The 17432-nt window shown below is 41.1% G+C and overlaps 1 pseudogene across 1 annotated transcript; it reads right to left on the minus strand.

Annotated features, from left to right (window-relative positions):
- Positions 1-14071: 14071 nt before the first annotated feature.
- LOC309556169 lies at positions 14072-15446 on the minus strand (annotated as a pseudogene). The gene is made up of 2 exons: positions 15115-15446; positions 14072-14951 (listed from the first exon to the last, which is right to left on the minus strand). The product of its transcript is annotated as an uncharacterized misc_RNA (transcript).
- Positions 15447-17432: the final 1986 nt, after the last annotated feature.

Raw genomic sequence — 17432 nt, forward strand, 5'->3', positions numbered from 1 at the left:
CCTTACTTTAACTGACAATTGCGTAGACCTGCAACGCTGTAACCAAATAAAATTGATGCTGTTTCCTATGTACTGGTATAAAGCTGTCCATACACTATGAAATCTGACTTTCCTGTAGATTTACCAAAACTATGGAATAGGAGGACCCACAGGAAAAATCTATTCAGTTTCGTATCAAATCAGGCAGACCCTTGCAGTTCATAATGGATGTAAGATCTAAAGGAGATTGGAGAAACAGATTGTCCAGTGTATGGCCACCTTAAAGGAAGAAGAAAAAGTGGATGGAAATTAAAAAAGAGGCGGTACAAAAAGGATGGAGGTGTGGTCCAGAGGTAAAAACACACCCTATTCCAGTGATGGCGAACCTTGGCACCTCAGATGTTTTGGAACTATATTTCCCATGATGCTCATGCACTCTACAGTGAAGTTGAGCATTGTGGGAAATGTAGTTCCAAAACATCTGTGATGCAGTAAGTCACAAAAAGGGGGAAAAGAGGGGAAAACCGCTCAAGTGAAAAAACATCCTAACAATCAGAACTGGGTGCCGGTAAGATCCACAGTCCTGGTAGCAATGTTTTGTGTAGAGAAAAGCAACCGCACTCCCGTTTGAAAGTATGAAATATAAAATCTGTTTAATGAAAATCCAAAACGATAAAAACAATCCATGATACAGTCAGAGACAGGGGATGAAGACACAGTTGTTGACGCGTTTCACGAACTAACATTTGCTTAGTCATAAGTCATACTGTGATGCAGTAAGGCAGTGAATGATGGTATATGACGGTTCCTGGATGGTCACATGATGTTACAGGGAGTGATAGATTTATGCTGGCCATAAACGTATAGATTTTTGGATGAGAATGTTCGTAGAACATTCGTATGAAAATTCTTTAAACATTTGATGAATGGACAAATGTAATTCGAAAATTTTCTTATTCTTTTAACATTAAATTTTAAAATTAATGTAATTTCTGAGCGATAACCGCATACACTGCCCGAAAATTCGTTAATCGAGAAAAGTTTTCCTTCCCGCCCCTTCTAATTTTTCCATCACTGCAGTTGAAAACGGACATCGATTTGACCCCCACTAACGATTAGAAAATCAAACAAATTTTCTTAAAACGAAAATTTCCGAACTAAAATCTATATGTGTATGGCCAGCATTAAAATGCATTTTCTTAAAAATGTAACAGAGAAGTGCAAACTGAAGGCTGCCATGGATTAGGTAAGTGACAGATAAGCACACGGAGATTGCTTGGGCAGAAAAAACATTAAAAAAGGCTTCTATTTATTATGAAAGCTCAATTCTACCTAAAAACGGTGAACATAATCTTTAAATACTTTATTAATTTATATATTTGTCCTTTTAGTTTGCTTAGAATTGGTTGTGCACCTAGTAGATACTTACGGATTAATTGATAAATTGTATACAGTGTTTGGCCAATACCTAGTAGATTCAACAAAAGGGTTAGCTGACACAAAGCGATCGGTATCTGCTTATATAGGAGGAGTCAGTGTGATGTGTTCCTCAGGCTTGGGAAAGAGGGATCTGCACCCAAAACCTATCACCATGGAAACCAAGCAACGTTCTTTCTTCTAGGAGAAGTGAGCGGCGCCTTCTTTGGTGAAAACTTTGGTTGCTATCTGAGTTGAGTCTGAGTGAGGAGAGTCTGATAGGAGTGGAGGAACGCTGGTTTTATGGGGATTATCAGACTCATCAGGTTTGCTTAGAATCCTGCGGTGGAGGAGTGGAAATATCCTTCCATTTAACCCCCAATGCACAGGATTGCATTATCCCGCTGTGTATTGTGACTCTCTCTCCAATTGTAGGACATGTGAGTGCAATAAGCAGTGTGTGATTTACGTGGCATTAAGTTTTTTTATTGCACCAGTGAGATGCGCTTCCAGTCCCTTTGTTGTTTTTAAGCTTTGTCACGTCCCTTGTGCTGACCAATGGAAGCCGCATGCTGCTCTTTTTGCTGGCCAAGACAATTAACAATTGTTTCTTAGACTCGATCTGCCAGAATACTTTTATTGGACTTATTCAAGAGTAAACCAGATATATATTTGATGGACAATATACATAAGTAAGTACTCTTAAAAAACCATTGCAACTGGGTTGTGATTGAAATGGGTGCAAATAACTCCCCAATGCACATTATTTTTCTTGCTGTAATTACTGATGTAGTCTTTTGTGTTTGTGCAGGATGAATTTAGTTGTTCCTGCGAATTAGGACTCTAGCAAGTAAAACAATAAATAGGTCAAAGGGTATGACATCATTAGATTCAGGAGGGCTTTTAGAGAAGTGAGATTCCATAACCTCCTTTGTAGAGTGCGCCAGTGGCTGAGAAGAGAAATAGAAGATATATTATTTTGTAAACCTATACACACAACTATATTATATAATAAGGACAGTAATGTTCAAACTGCTGTAAACCAAGAATAGTAGCATCCCTGTGTTGTGAAATGTACTATTATTTTAAAAATAAATTACTAATATAATTCCATGTAGGATAGCTTCATAAAATAATGTTTGTGCTCATTTCTAAAAAAATAAAACAATTCAAATTGTTGCTAATAGCAACCAATTATGCTTTGTTTTCCAGAAGAAACTAAGAGTCAGATTGGTTGTTGGAGAAAAGCTCCTCTGTTGTGCCATTTTTAATATTAGGTCTAATGGAAATTTCCAGAAATGCAGGGAAAGCTTAAACTGGAATGTATTCTGAAAGGTTAGAGCCAGAGAGCACACAGCTTTTCTTAGCCACTTGCCGACCGCCGCACGACTATTTACTGCGGCAGCCAGCCCCCTATAGGCAAAACAACGTAGGGCTACGTCGATTGCCCACGAGCCTCTAGGGGGCGAGCGCCTGCCGCCAGAGGCGCGCTCCCGCCCCCGCTCGTTCACTAACATCTCCGCGCCAGTGACCAGCGGCTCCAATGTGCGCCGGTCACTCGCGATCTCCTCCTGGAGAGGGAGAAAGGCATGCGACTAATGTAAACAAAGCCGTCTGTCATTCTCCCTGGTGTAACTGCAAAGATCATACGATCCTGCTATGTAGGATCGTATGTCTCTGTGGTTACATCACAAGCTGTGCCCCCCACAGTTAGAATCACGCCCCTAGGGATACATTTAACCCACTGATCACCAATAAAGTTAACCCCTTCCCTGCCAGTGTCATTTTTACAGTAACAGTGCATATTTAGAGCACTGATTACTGTCGTAATGTCACTGGTAACCCCAAAAGTGTAAAAAATGCCAGTCAAGGGTCCGATCTGTCCGCCGCAATGTCGCAATCCCGCAAACAAAAATCGCAGATCGCCACCATTACTAGTAAAAAAAAAAACAATAAAAATGGCATAAATATTTCCCGTAGTTAGTAGACGCAATAACTTTTGCGCAAACCAATCAAAATACGCTTATTGCTAAGTTTTTTTACCAAAAATATGTAGCAGAAAACAAATTGGGCCTAAAATGTTAAAAATTTTGATTTTTACATTTTTTTGGGGAATTTCATATAAAAAAATGTGAAAAATATTGTTATTTTTTCAAAATTGTCGCTCTTTTTTTGTTTATAGCGCCAAAAATTAAAAATCGCACAGGTGATCAAATACTACCAAAAGAAAGCTCTGTTGAAATACTATATTATGTTACAAACATATTCAAGACCAATGCATTGTGTCCACCTTAATCAAGTTCTCGCAGATTTACTGCTACAGGGTGGCTGTTCTTTGCAGAATCATGTATGTGTGTGTATATATATATATATATATATATATATATATATATATATATATGTACACGTGACACTGCACTTCCGCCTAGGGGGAGCGCAATCGCGCAACTTCTGCTTTGATTAGTCACAGCAGAATCAATCAGTAGATGCCGGCCAATAGATGTCCTCCAGCACCCACAGATCGTTGGGCAGAGAGTTTGGACGGGGGGGGGGGGGAGTGATGAAATATCCACCACATCCCTTAGTAAAGGCACCACACAAAGTACACAATTACACTGGCTAGGCACACATTTAACCTTTTGAACACCTTGGATGTTTAACCCCTTCCTAGCCAGTGTCATTAGTACAGTGACAGTGCATATTTTTAGCACTGATCACTGTATTAGTGTCACTGGTTCCCACAAAGTGTCAAACGTGTAATTTAGTGTTGCTGATTAGGGATGATCGAACTTTTCAAAAGTTCGGTTCGGCCAGAACATCCGAACTTCCCGAAAGTCCTGAAATCAATGGGACCCGAACTTCGGTAATCAAAAAACACCATTTTGAAGCCCCAAAACCCAATAAATGCCCCTAAAAAGTGCCTAGGGTTCTGGGTCATACCCCAGGGACTATTAATCACACAAAAAAAGTTCTTAAAAATTGTCATTTTTGATAGAGAGACAATTATTGGAAAAATAAAAAAAATAAAAAAAATTTAAAAATGTCTTTGGATTTAGTATCTGGGGTGTCTAAAAAGTGTACCTGTGAAGTTTCAGCTCTGTAGCAGGTCCAGAACCATAAAAAAAAAGATTGTTTGTATTAGAACACTTACAGCACAGGATAGTGGCTTCTCGCTTTTCACACCTTGCCGGTTTAATAGCAGGCGTTTTTTGGGCATTTTTTGGGTTCTTTTGAGGCAGGAAAAACATCTGAACTTGTGTATACGGTATATATACCACTATACACGAGTTCAGATGTTTTGCCTGTCTCTAAAAAACCCAAAAAAACGCCTGCTACTAAACCGGCAAGGTGTGAAAAGAGCGAAGCCATATTACAGATCTATAATTGCACTAAAACAAATGATCTTTTTTTTTATGGTTCTGGACGTGCTACAGAGCTGAAACTTCACAGGTACACCTTTTAGACCCCCCAGACACAAAATCACACAAAAAAAGTTCTTAAAAATTGTCATTTTTGATAGATTTTTGATAGAGAGCCAATTATTGAAAAAATAAAAAAAAAAATAAAAAAAATATCTTTGGATTTAGGATCTGGGGGGTCTAAAAAGTGTACCTGTGAAGTTTCAGCTCTGTAGCATGTCCAGAACCAGAAAAAAAGATAATTTTTCAGTAGAGCAGGGATGGTGGGATTCTCCTTTTACACCTATATGATATTTTTTTGGGGGTTCTGGACATGCTACAGAGCTGAAACTTCACAGGTACACCTTTTAGACCCCCCAAACACAAAATCACACGAAGAAAAGTTCTTAAAAATTGTCATTTTTGATAGATTTTTGATAGAGAGACAATTGTGTGTATTTTTGTCACTTAGAACACAGGTTGTTGGCTTCTCGCTTTTCACACCTTGCCAGTTTAGTAGCAGGCGTTTTTTTGGGCATTTTTTTGGGCATTTTTTTGGGGGTTCTTTAGAGGCAGGCAAAACATCTGAACTTGTGTATAGTGGTATATATACCCGTATACACAAGTTCAGATGTTTTGCCTGCCTCTCCAAAAACCCCAAAAAAATGCCTGCAACAACACACCTGGACGTTTTTGTTTTTTTTTGACGCTGGCGTTTTTTTGGGTATTTTTTTGGGTTCTTTGGAGGCAGGCAAAACATCTGAACTTGTGTATAGTGGTGTATATACACACATACTTATATGTATATACACACCTAGACATATATAGGTGTGATAGGAGCGTAACTATATTGGTGTTAATTATTTCATTAGCGCAAGTAGTTTTTTCTGCTCATTTCACACCTATATATGTCTAGGTGTATATATACATACATGGGTGTGTATATATACCCCCTATACACATGTTCAGATGTCATGTCTGACTCCAAACATGTGCTCAAAAAATCACTAGCAACGCCTGCAGCCAAAAAGAATGCTGACGGCGGCGAAGCCACATTACTGCAGCGAAAGGGACACAAGAGAAAATAGCTTTTCTCTATAGCGGTCACCCTGATATGGAAGGGTTTTGTCACCCTGCCATAGCAGTCACTGTCAGTTCACCCTACACTACACTACAGTCCCCTGACACTTCACACTTTCCCTACAGAAACTAAATTTTTGAAGCTAACTAAAGTGTAAAGGAGCACTCTAACTACACTAGATATCCCTTTCCTCACACTAATAAATGCTAAATGACACTTTTAAAGTAAAATTAACAGAACTGCTTCCACTCTCTTCCATGTCCTGTATAAAAATGCTAGGAATTTGGCGGGGGCTATCTTATATACCGGGGGGGCGTATTCACTAATGATTGGCCTAGGGACCCCCTAGTCACTCCAATCACATTCCTAGCATTCTCCTGACCCCTCAATTGGCTTTTGTTAATGGTTCTGGTCCAATCACAAGCTTTTAAAGCCCATTTCCTGAACCATTGCATTTTGGTCGGTTCTGGTTGCCGAATTCCGAACTTTTTGGGCAAAAAGTTCTAAATTCGGCCGAACCTCGAACACCCAATGTTCGGGCCGAACCGATGGTCGACCCGAACCGTTCGATCATCCCTATTGCTGATCTCTGCCATTACTAGTATAAAAAATAAATAAATAAATAAATATTCCAATATAGGTATACACCATAGTTTGTAGACACTAAAACTTTTGCGCAAACCAATCAATATACAATTATTGGGATTTTTTTACCATAAATATGCAGCAGAATACATATTTACCACAATTTATAGAGAAATTTGATTTAAAAAAAATGTATTTAATGTGTTTCGTAGCAGAAAAAAAACAGTAATTTTTTTTTTTTTTTTTTTTTTCAAAATTGTCAGTATTTTTTTGTTTATAGCACAAAAAAATAAAATAAAATACAGTGGGGATCAAATACCATAAAAAAGCTCTATATGTGGGGAAAAAAACAACATAAATTTAATTTGGATACAGCGTTGCATGACCACGCAATTGTCAGTTAAAATCATGCAGTGCTGTATCCCAAAAAATGGTCTGGTCATGAAGGGGGTAAATCTTCCAGAGGTCAAGGGGATATTAATATTCAGTAGTCCTTACGCCAATGTTATCTCGATTCACTCCGAGGTCCTTGAGGGGGGTCAGGTTGTTGGCAAGGTCATCCAGGTGATTGGCTGCACTCCCAAAAGCATTCATAATCTTTCCACCATGTGTCTTAAGGTCAGCAGAGCCAGGGGTCAGATTAAAGAGGGCAAAATAAGGTTTGGCTTGGGGGGACTCAAGATAAAACCTTATAGAGAATAAAAGAACAGAGGATAAGACATATAAAATGACATGTTTCAAATTTAAAAAATATGTATCGGCACTGGGAAAGCAAACTTTGTTTTCCATTCCTGGTGTTAAGCTAGCAGAAGGAGAACCTTGCTGTCCTTCAAGGTATTGTCCTGAGACAAAATGATCTCCTTGTTTCATGGCTTGATGGAAACTGCAAACAAATGCTACGTAATGTGTAATACATAAAATATAAGTAGCAGCAGTGGGGACAGATAGTCAATTCTGTCACTAATGTCTTTCATTTTTAAAAAGGCCGTACACATGGGTCATAGAACTGGAATGACTTATTCTATGTAATGAGTAGTTGTTTTATAATTTAGTACTTTAGTAGCCACAATGTTCCTATGCTGGAAGATTATTTATCCAGTCACAAATGAACACTGTAATCGTCTATATAAAAAAAAAATAAACAAGAATAAAAGAGCCTTACTTGTTTAAAACCTCAGCACCCAGAGCATCGGCCTGAGGGGAAACCTTTGCCCACAAGGAAAGCAAAGAAGCCTTCTGGTCAGCAGACAGATTCATTGTGATGATCAGGAGTTGGTGCAGGAAGTCTTGGATCAGCTTAGCAACTCAAGAAAGTTCTAACTTAAACTGAAAATGTTGCCAGTTTTTAAAGCATTGGGATATCATTCACAAAACTAAAGATGTTTTCCTATTGGCTGAAACTTCATACCACCCTTTAGAACTGACTCATCCTCTGCATGTTGTATGTGCTAACATAAGATAAGCATCTCATCCATATATGTTAATTACAAAGCGTATAAAAAACATACACACCTTTTGTGTTTACTGAGTAATTACTGATCGTTGCAGTTGAGTTCATTAAAGGACATGGCAAGCAGGGCCAGCGCTACCTTTAAGGCGACCCAGGCAGTTGCCTAGGGTGCAAATTAGCAGGGGGTGCCAGCATTCTGCCTGCTGCACCGTAATGTGTATGGACCGGCAGGTGCGGCGGCACCCATCATGCTGTGCTAGCCTATACCTGTGCCGGTGGCTCCTTCAGCCGCTTGGGCGCTTTTGAGTGTGTGAGTCTCTCTCAGGGGCAGGGCTGAGCGCCGGGCTCCAGCGTCGGAAATCTTCCTAGTGGTGGTGCCGCTCTAGGTTTCCCCTGCCGATGACGTCAGCTGGCGGAGGAGACAATGTGCATGAGCGAGTCAGAACAGCGGGAAAGTTTGACTCAGCATTTTTTTTTTTTGCGCTATAAACAAAAAAAGAGCGACAATTCTGAAAAAAAAAAACAATATTTTTAAATTTAAAAATCAAATTTTTAAAAACATTTAGGCCAATTTGTTTTCTGCTACATATTTTTGGTAAATAAAATCACAATAAGTGTATTTTGATTGGTTTGCACAAAAATGATCGCGTCTATTAACTACAGGAAAGATTTATGTAATTTTTATTGTTTTTTTTTTTCTTTTATTACTAGTAATGATGGCGATCTGCGATTTTTAGCGGGACTGCGACATTGCGGCGGACAGATTGGACCCCTAACTGACATTTTTGACACTTTTGGGGGGACCAGTGACATTACTACAGTAATCAGTGCTAAAAATATGCACTGTTACTGTAATAATGACACTGGCAGTCAAGGGGTTAACACTGTGGGTGATCAAGGGGTTAAATGTGAGCCTAGGGGAGTGATTCTAACTGTGGGGGGGCATGGCTTGTGAAATGATCACAGAGACCTCTTATCCTATATAGCTGTGATCATTGCAGAGAGAAGAACGGTCAGCTGTGAGCAACCTGCCCCGTGCATCGGAGTCCCCGCTGCAGGCACACAACCGAGGTAGGTCTACGTCGTTTTGTGCAGGAGGGCTGGGGGGGGGGGGTGTTAGCAATTTTTATTTTGCCTAGGGTGCCAAAAATTCTTGCACTGGCCCTGATGGCAATATGCATATATTTTCATTGTACTCAATAAGATAGCATTTGCAAGTTGAAACAAATTATTGTGATTGATTTATTTAAAGTTTTATCTCGATTCCACCCTTCGGGGGGTTAAGAATATTAGTTAAGCATCATTTTAGCAGAAAAAATTCCTGGACTACCATAAGTCCACTCCATATTGGTTACTTTGAAATAATAACCATGTTTCCTTTTTTATAAGGAATTATTTTAGACACTTAAGCATTCTGCAGAGAAACACTGGCTAAATGCATATGATTTTTTGTTTATTTTTGAGTGTTACTTAAATATAATGGGACACAGTTTTATATTGATGCACTGATGGGTCTTACAGTGTAGTTACGCCAAATCAACAGCATTTTATTGTCAACATTTCAATGGAGTTCAGTCTGACTTTCTCAAAACACCAGACAGGAATGGACCACCCACAGCTTGCAATATGACAAGTAAAGAGAGATGTCCCAGGGCAATATAATGGCAAAAAGGCACAAATGATAGATAACAAATTACACAAAAAAAAATAGCACAAGACCAACCACCCCACATGTGCCATAAATGAACAAGTGTGAGACTGAATAACAGCATAAAAAGATAGGGACAAAAACACTGACAATGCATGGTACATGAATCAGTACTCTACAGCCAGATAGGAAAAACCCGAGGACTCAATCACATGAGAGGAATAGTGGTGAGAACACAGAGATTACACCACTAGAGAAATAGCACACCATCCCAAACAGAAAGTAGTGGGTGTGTAAACCAGATTGGCAGCAAATCCAAGTTTCTGAGTTTCCAAGAAACTAGAACAGAAGGGTGTGACATACAAAAACCTGGTGCATCCAGTTTCAGAAAGCGCACAACCTGCATATCATGACTCTAAACCGTTACTAAACTAAAGAATATCTAAACTATGACTAGCAAATGAAAACTTCTATGTAAGTATCATTTGGTTGAAGCTTTTGGCTCAGGAGGGGCCTCTATTTTCTAGCACTGTACTGCATCTATAAAGTAATTTTCCCATTTGTTACGTATGTTTGTGGACATTAAAAATCAGTATGTAAAATACCAATTGTATGTGTTAGTTGGGTTTTTTTTTTTTTTTGTGTATCCCTTTGGGGGGGGGGGGGGGGGTATGAGACATGTCCCTCCTCATATGGAATATTGCACTAAATCTGTAGGTAAATGAGAGAGCCAGAACCTTTGCTAAGTTGAAGAATGGGTATGATAATAAAAGTGGCAGTGCAAACTTTAACTGCTTCCCACCCTCTGTATTGTAGAATGATGGTCAGGCGGGACTGCTCTTGTTCTGGGAGGACATCCTCCCATTTTTGCCATACATGCATGCTTGCGGTGTGGCGATATAATCAGTGGTGCGCTGTATCACCAATTGCGGTAAAGAGACGATGACGTAGTCTCTTTACCATGCGATCAGCTGTGTCAAGTCACAGCTAATCATATGTAAACAAATGCCGGTTATTGCCATTTCCTTTCCTCAGCGCTGTCAGTGTCTGAGGAAAGGAAAGCTGATAACTGGCTTTGGTGTGGTGACAGAGGCATTTACACTGATAATCAGGGTGCTGATCATCGGTGCCCTGCTTATCAGTTCAGCATATCAGTGCCCATCAATGCTGCCTTATTAGTGCAGCCTCATCAGTACCGCCTCATCAGTGCAGCCTCATCAGTGCCCATCAGTGCAGCCTCATCAGTGCCCAACAATGCAGCCTATCAGTGTCCATCAGTGCAGCCCCATCAGCGCACATCAGTGAAAAATAAAAATTACTTATTTGCAATATTTTACAACAGGAACAAAGAAAATGTTTTTTGTTTTTTCTTTTACATTTTTGGTATTTTTTCGTTTGTTTAGCAAAAAATAAAAACCCCACTGGCGATTAAATACCACCAAAAGAAAGCTCTATTTGTGTGAAAAAAAAATGATAAAAATGTATTATGGGTAGAGTGTTGCGTTACCTCGAAATTGCCTTTTAAAGTGTGACAGCACTAAAAAAAATGAAAATTGACCTGGGCAGGAAGGGGGTGAAAGTGCCAGGTATTGAAGTGGCCAAAAATACTTGTAATCTGCCAAAAAGAAGCTCATGTACTTGTTTGAGCTTCAGGCATTTTGCTTCAAGCAACAGAATGCTCAGATGTGAACAGAGGCCATTGAAATGAATGGGATTTGGCTTGTAGAGCGTTTTAGAACTACAAGCTTCAAGTAAAAAATCGTGAACGTGTGAACGGGGCTTTATTAGGGCCAATGCACAAGGGGCGTTTTTAACGCCGCTGTAAGTAGCGTCAGGCGTTTTCTTCTTGCAGCCTAAAAATGCCCCTCCATGTTATTCTATGGCCTCATGCACACAAAGACGTTTTTAAGCTGTAAGTGGCCTAAGCGTTTTTCAGCTGCAACAAGAACCCATGGCCTGCGCGTTCTGAGGCCCAGCGTTACAGCGTTAAAAACGCTTGACGCTATTTAACGCTACTTAACGTTTTTATCGGCGTTTTACCGCGTCCGGCGTTATTAAGCTGTAGAAATTTTTAGAAATGTGATTGGTCACTGTAATGGAGTAAAAACACAGGAAATGCATTTTTACATTTCCCAAGTGTCCTTTGCTCAGCCGTGTGGGTGGGTGTGTCTCTGTGGACATACAGGAGAGAGGGACAATGGCTGCTGACATAGGTCAGACAGAGCTGATCTCTGCCGTTGAGGCTCATCCTGAGCTGTGGGATGTCTCCCATCCTTTCTACAGCGACAGGATAAAGAAATCCAAAACATGGATGGATATCTCAGAGGCACTTACACCAGGCTGGGACCGATTAAGTACCGCAGAAAAGAAGGAAAGAAGTAAGTTTTTCTGAAATGCATGACTTGTGTGCTGTATAATTACAAAGAATGCATATTAACCTTACTTCACTTTTCTTAGGCAAAATATAACAAAAGAGGTGGAAGTCCCTCCGTGATCGGGTCAGGAGGGATCTGACTGAGGAGGAAAAAGCCAACACCAGTGGTGCAGATGCCTCCCACAAAAGACGACATGTCTACCACAATCATCTGGCATTCCTGCGTCAAGCTATGATAGACAGCAGTAGAGAGTAAGTTGCACATACTGTATTTTTGACTTACATATAGGGGTGCTCAGAGCATCGTTTTCTGTGAATATATTGCTATTCTGCAGCCATTTTTTTTTATATATTTTTCAGGACAACATCTAATATTGCGGACCTGACACAGGATGCTAGACAGGAGGTGGTGGAAGAACCGTCAGAAGACAGACCCCCCAGTGCTGCCACTGAATATAGTGACATGACCATATCCATCCAATCCAGTGGATCTCATGTCTTCGATGAATCTACAATACAGGTTAGTGTCTGTCTAGTCTGTCTGCCATTCTGTTCTTCATTGTATGTATGTGACAAACTGAACCTTTTTCTTTCTTAACAGGAATCCAGGGACCTGGAATTTCCAGTGGAAGAAATTCCCGATAGTGGTGTGGGGCGTGGCCGTGGCGAGGTACCTGTCCGTGGCAACGAGGTGTGTGTGCGTGGCCGTGTCGCTGTGCGTGGCCGTGGCCGCAATCAGCGTCAGAGAGGTGGCAGTATTGTCCTTCAAAACGAGGACGGGGTGTTAGCGTTGCTGCAGGAAGTGCGGCAGGAGAGGCGCAGTGTGGATGTGTTCCTGGATCCTGGCAACGCACGCGCCGCCTTCTGCCGCACTGCATACCACATCCTGGAGGACATTGGGGGACCCGAAGAAAAGCTTTGTATGGATCGCATGCTCGCTATTCTTACACAATATCGGCATGCTAAACTAAGTGGTGGCCCGCCACCACCAAACGATCCATACAACACTTTTCTTGATCCCCCAATGCCCTCTGGGACCTCAGCAACGCTAACACCCCACTTGCAATACCGCCCCCCTCCGCAACGCCACCTACCTACCTTGTCCCCTCCGCAACGCCACCCAACACCTGTCTTGTCCCCGTCCTCCTATTTCCCACCCCACTCCTCCATTGATTTCTCCCAACCACCTACCCATTACCCATAGCAAAACTTACCTGGACCCCCTTACCACCATGAGGTTGCGCAAGAACGACAGCCCCAAGCCACCCACTCGCATCCTGACATTAGCTACCCACGTGCGAAATCACCGCGGTCAAGTCATGACGATCAGTCAGGATACACCTACCAGCATCTGTGATTTTTTTTTTTTTCCATTTATTGAATAAAGCCTTTTGTTGAAATTATATTTTGCCTCTTTTTTTTTTAAGTTGTATGTTGTAAAAGAAGTACATCTGTACAGGCCGGTAAGGGCTGGCACACACTTGCCACATGCAGAAGGAAACCCCCCTCCTTCTTCTGCATGTGGCAAGTGTATGCACAGACCGGGGCTGCCACACACTTGCCACATGCAGAAGGAAACCCCCCTCCTTCTTCTGCATGTGGCAAGTGTATGCACAGACCAGGGCTTGCACACACTTGCCACATGCAGAAGGAAACCCCCCTCCTTCTTCTGCATGTGGCAAGTGTATGCACAAAATAGGGCTGGCACACACTTGCCACATGCAGAAGGAAACCCCCCTCCTTCTTCTGCATGTGGCAAGTGTATGCACATACCAGGGCTGGCACACACTTGCCACAGGTAGAAGGAAATCCCCCTCCTTCTTCTGCATGTGGCAAGTGTATGCACAGACCAGGGCTGGCACACACTTGCCACATGCAGAAGGAAACCCCCCTCCTTCTTCTGCATGTGGCAAGTGTATGCACAGACCAGGGCTGGCACACACTTGCCACAGGCAGAAGGAAACCCCCCCTCCTTCTTCTGCATGTGGCAAGTGTATGCACAGACCAGGGCTGGCACACACTTGCCACATGCAACATTGAACTGGAACAATGGAAGAATGATAGACATCAAAAGAACTGACATAAATGTTTAATAAAAGCTGTATGTGAAGATATCACAAAGTTTACAAGATGAATGATTTTAGACAAAATTATCCTGCCATGCTACTTCCCCATCAGGCGAGACAAAGAAATCTGCAAACTTATCTCTGATGGTCATGACTCGTGCTGTTGTTCGCAAGTCCATAAACTGCACGCGGTGCATGGGGTTACGTGGCTTTGGTTCAACGGTGCTCCTGTCGCTTCTCCTTAGGAAATTGTGCAAAACACAGCAGGCCAGGACAACCTTGATGGCATTGTCAACATCCAGTTGCATACATGACAGCAAAACCCTCCATTTTGCTGAGCACACACCAAACGCACACTCCACAACACGACGAGCACGGCTCAGCCGATAATTGAATATACGTTTGGTATGACTCAGTCCATAGCCACTGTATGGCCTCATCAGATTTTCTGCCAGTCCAAATGCTTCGTCGGCCACCATGACCAATGGCAAGCTTGGTTCCTCTGTACACGGTAGCGGCCTGCTTGTTGGTATGTTGAGTCGTCCTTCGTGTAGCCGGCGTCCAAAGGCCGATTCTCGAAAGATGCGGGCATCACCCTGGCTGCCATATGCTCCTACATCAACAGCAAGGAATTGAAGATGGGCATCAGACAATGCCAGGAGTACCACAGAAAAATATTTCTTGTAGTTAAAGTATGCAGAGCCGGAATGGGGGGGCTTCTTCACCCTGATGTGTTTTCCATCAAGGGCACCGATACAGTTGGGGAACTGAGTTTTCTCCCAAAACTCGTCGACAACTGCTTCCCACATCTCTTCAGTCGGCTCCGGCATGACCACCTCCTTCAACTCCTCCCATATTGCCGCACATGTCTCCTTAACAATTTTGGCCACCGTGGAGACACCTAGCAGAAAATAGTGGTGCAAGGAGACAAAGCTTTGGCCAGTAGCAAGAAACCTAAAATAAAAATTTAAAGAAAAAATTATTACATATTACATAAAAGAATATATCTATCTTTCAAAAATACATTGAAAATATGTTTTAACTAGGACCTCACCACCTAACCCTCTTAACCCAAGTATTAACCCCAGACAAAACACCCACAAATTATTTCACTTACCGAAGTGTCACAAGCAGCCTTTCCTCCGGTGACACACTGCTTTGCATGTTCGTGTCCATCCTGGATAGCCTTGGCCTGAGCTTCTCCAGCAGGTCATCGAAAAGCGGAACGGACATACGTGAGAAGTTGTACCACTTGTCCGGATACATGCGGAGTTGGGTGTACATGGTGGTAAAGTACCCCACGGACAGACGCTGTCACATGACAGGATGCACCCAGAACCTTCGCCGTCTGCTCCTCTCATTCTCCTCCTCCAACTGTCTCCTTCTACGCATCCTTCTCAAGATGATGAGCAGGATCGCCTCATCAACCTTCTGCAAAACAGGATCCATGACTCAGAAATGAAAAAATACTCAGAAAATACAAGAAACACTCTCAGCTGATCTGAAAATGCTCTCTCCTCTCTCTCTCTCCCACCAAAATGGCATTGACACATTTCATTGTGGTTATTTTGGGTGTGGAAAATGGTGGAGGACTGTTTTTTTTAAAAAAACGCTGTTTAGCGCTGACGCGCCTTAACGCGGCTTAACGCTCATTAACATAATTTGACAAATGCTGTTTAATGCGCGTTTTTAACGCCAGTTTTTCCCGCGTCATAACTAGCTTTGACGTACGTTTTTTTGAACGCCCCGTGTGCATGGGGCCTTAGTACTAAATGAAATGATTTAAAAATCATTTTTAGAGTATATTTTCAATATTAGATTGCATTCCATAATAATCGTTGCTTGTATGGGCAGGTTGAATTGGTCCCATGGAAAGCACTAATAATATGTATTGATTTAGATTTCTTATAAAGTTTCTATTGAGTTTTGAATTAAGATGCAAAAAACATTAATAAGAGGCATGGATAGCCAAATATATTGAACAAATAGTGGCATGGGGAATATCCAATGCCAGTACCAGAGGAAATCTACTGAACAGAGGCAAGTGGAAACGCATCTCTTAAGTGATTCGCTGGAGAAATGAGGAACAATGAACGTAAAATCTTATGGGTATTCTTGAGTAACAAAGCCTATACTTGATGCTGTATGAGAAGGAGAAATTAAGAATCCAGTTTACAAGGAGCTAAGGTGACCTCAGGAAGTCAGAGACAAGAGAAACAGGAAGATACAAAGAAAGAAAAGGGGAAGGAAAATAAATATAAAGAAGGGGAGTCTATTGGGTTAGAGGGGAAGGAAGGAAGGAAGATCATGGGTAAGGGGGATTCCCGTGAGGCTCCGCAGGACAGCAGAACCCACATGGGCCAATATCTCTGATTAAATGGAGGAGAAGAAAGGTCCAAGGTAAAATGTCTGTGATAGTTCAATCATGGGGTCCAAACTATTGCATTGGTATCAATAAGTATGGAGTTTCTCCTAAATATATATATTGATTTTTAGACAAAGAATTTGTATTTGTAGAATTATATATGTTACAATTTGTGGGATTGTACTATATATAATGCAACTTCCCTTTTTTTTAGAATATATTTTTGATATTCGGTTCAATTTTAATCATTGCATGTATGGGCAGTTTAAATTGGTCCCATGAAAAGCACCGATAATATTTTTTTTTAATTTGTACTTGTGAAAAAATATCTGCTATTATTGTTTGTGTGATTGTACCATGTATGATGTGACAGTGATTGCCCTGCATCATAAGTTTAATGTCTTGTGCTGTAGGGGAGATCGCTGTCACACTAGAGTCTATAGTGCTACATGTGTGTTTAGGACATTAGGTGCCTTTTTAGTTAATGATGACGCAAGTAGGGTTAATGAAGGTGGTGCAGTGGAACAGTATAAAGGAAGGGGTGCAGTGTGTGTGGTCTCATCCCATGATAACGTCAGTGAACAAAACCTGTTGGAAAGAGTCTATTCATGCTGTTTGTTTCTTGTAACAGCCTGCATGTTAGCTATATGTGAGCACTGCACACATCCGACTGGGTAGAGGGGAATGAGGTGAAAGAAGACATCAACCAAAAGTGATTTGGTAGAGTATGAACATTGATTTATGCTGTTTTTTGAATGACAATTTTGAAAAAAAAAATATATACATTTTTTACTTTATGCTATAAAACATATTCAATAAAAAATGTAAAAAAATCAAATGTATTCAATTATTCAATATTATGCCAATATGTATTCTACTACATATTTTTGGTAAAAATAAAATATCCCAATAAGCTTATATTGATTTTATTTGTGCAAAAGATATAGCATCTACAAACTATGGGATGGGATATTTTTTGGCATTTTTATTTTTTAATTTATTTTTACTAGTAATGGCACCGCACAGCGATTTTTAGCAGGACTGTGATATTGCAGCGGACAAATCTGACA

Source organism: Pelophylax lessonae, assembly GCF_965119305.1.
Source record: "Pelophylax lessonae genome assembly, chromosome: 5".
NCBI lineage: Eukaryota > Metazoa > Chordata > Amphibia > Anura > Ranidae > Pelophylax > Pelophylax lessonae.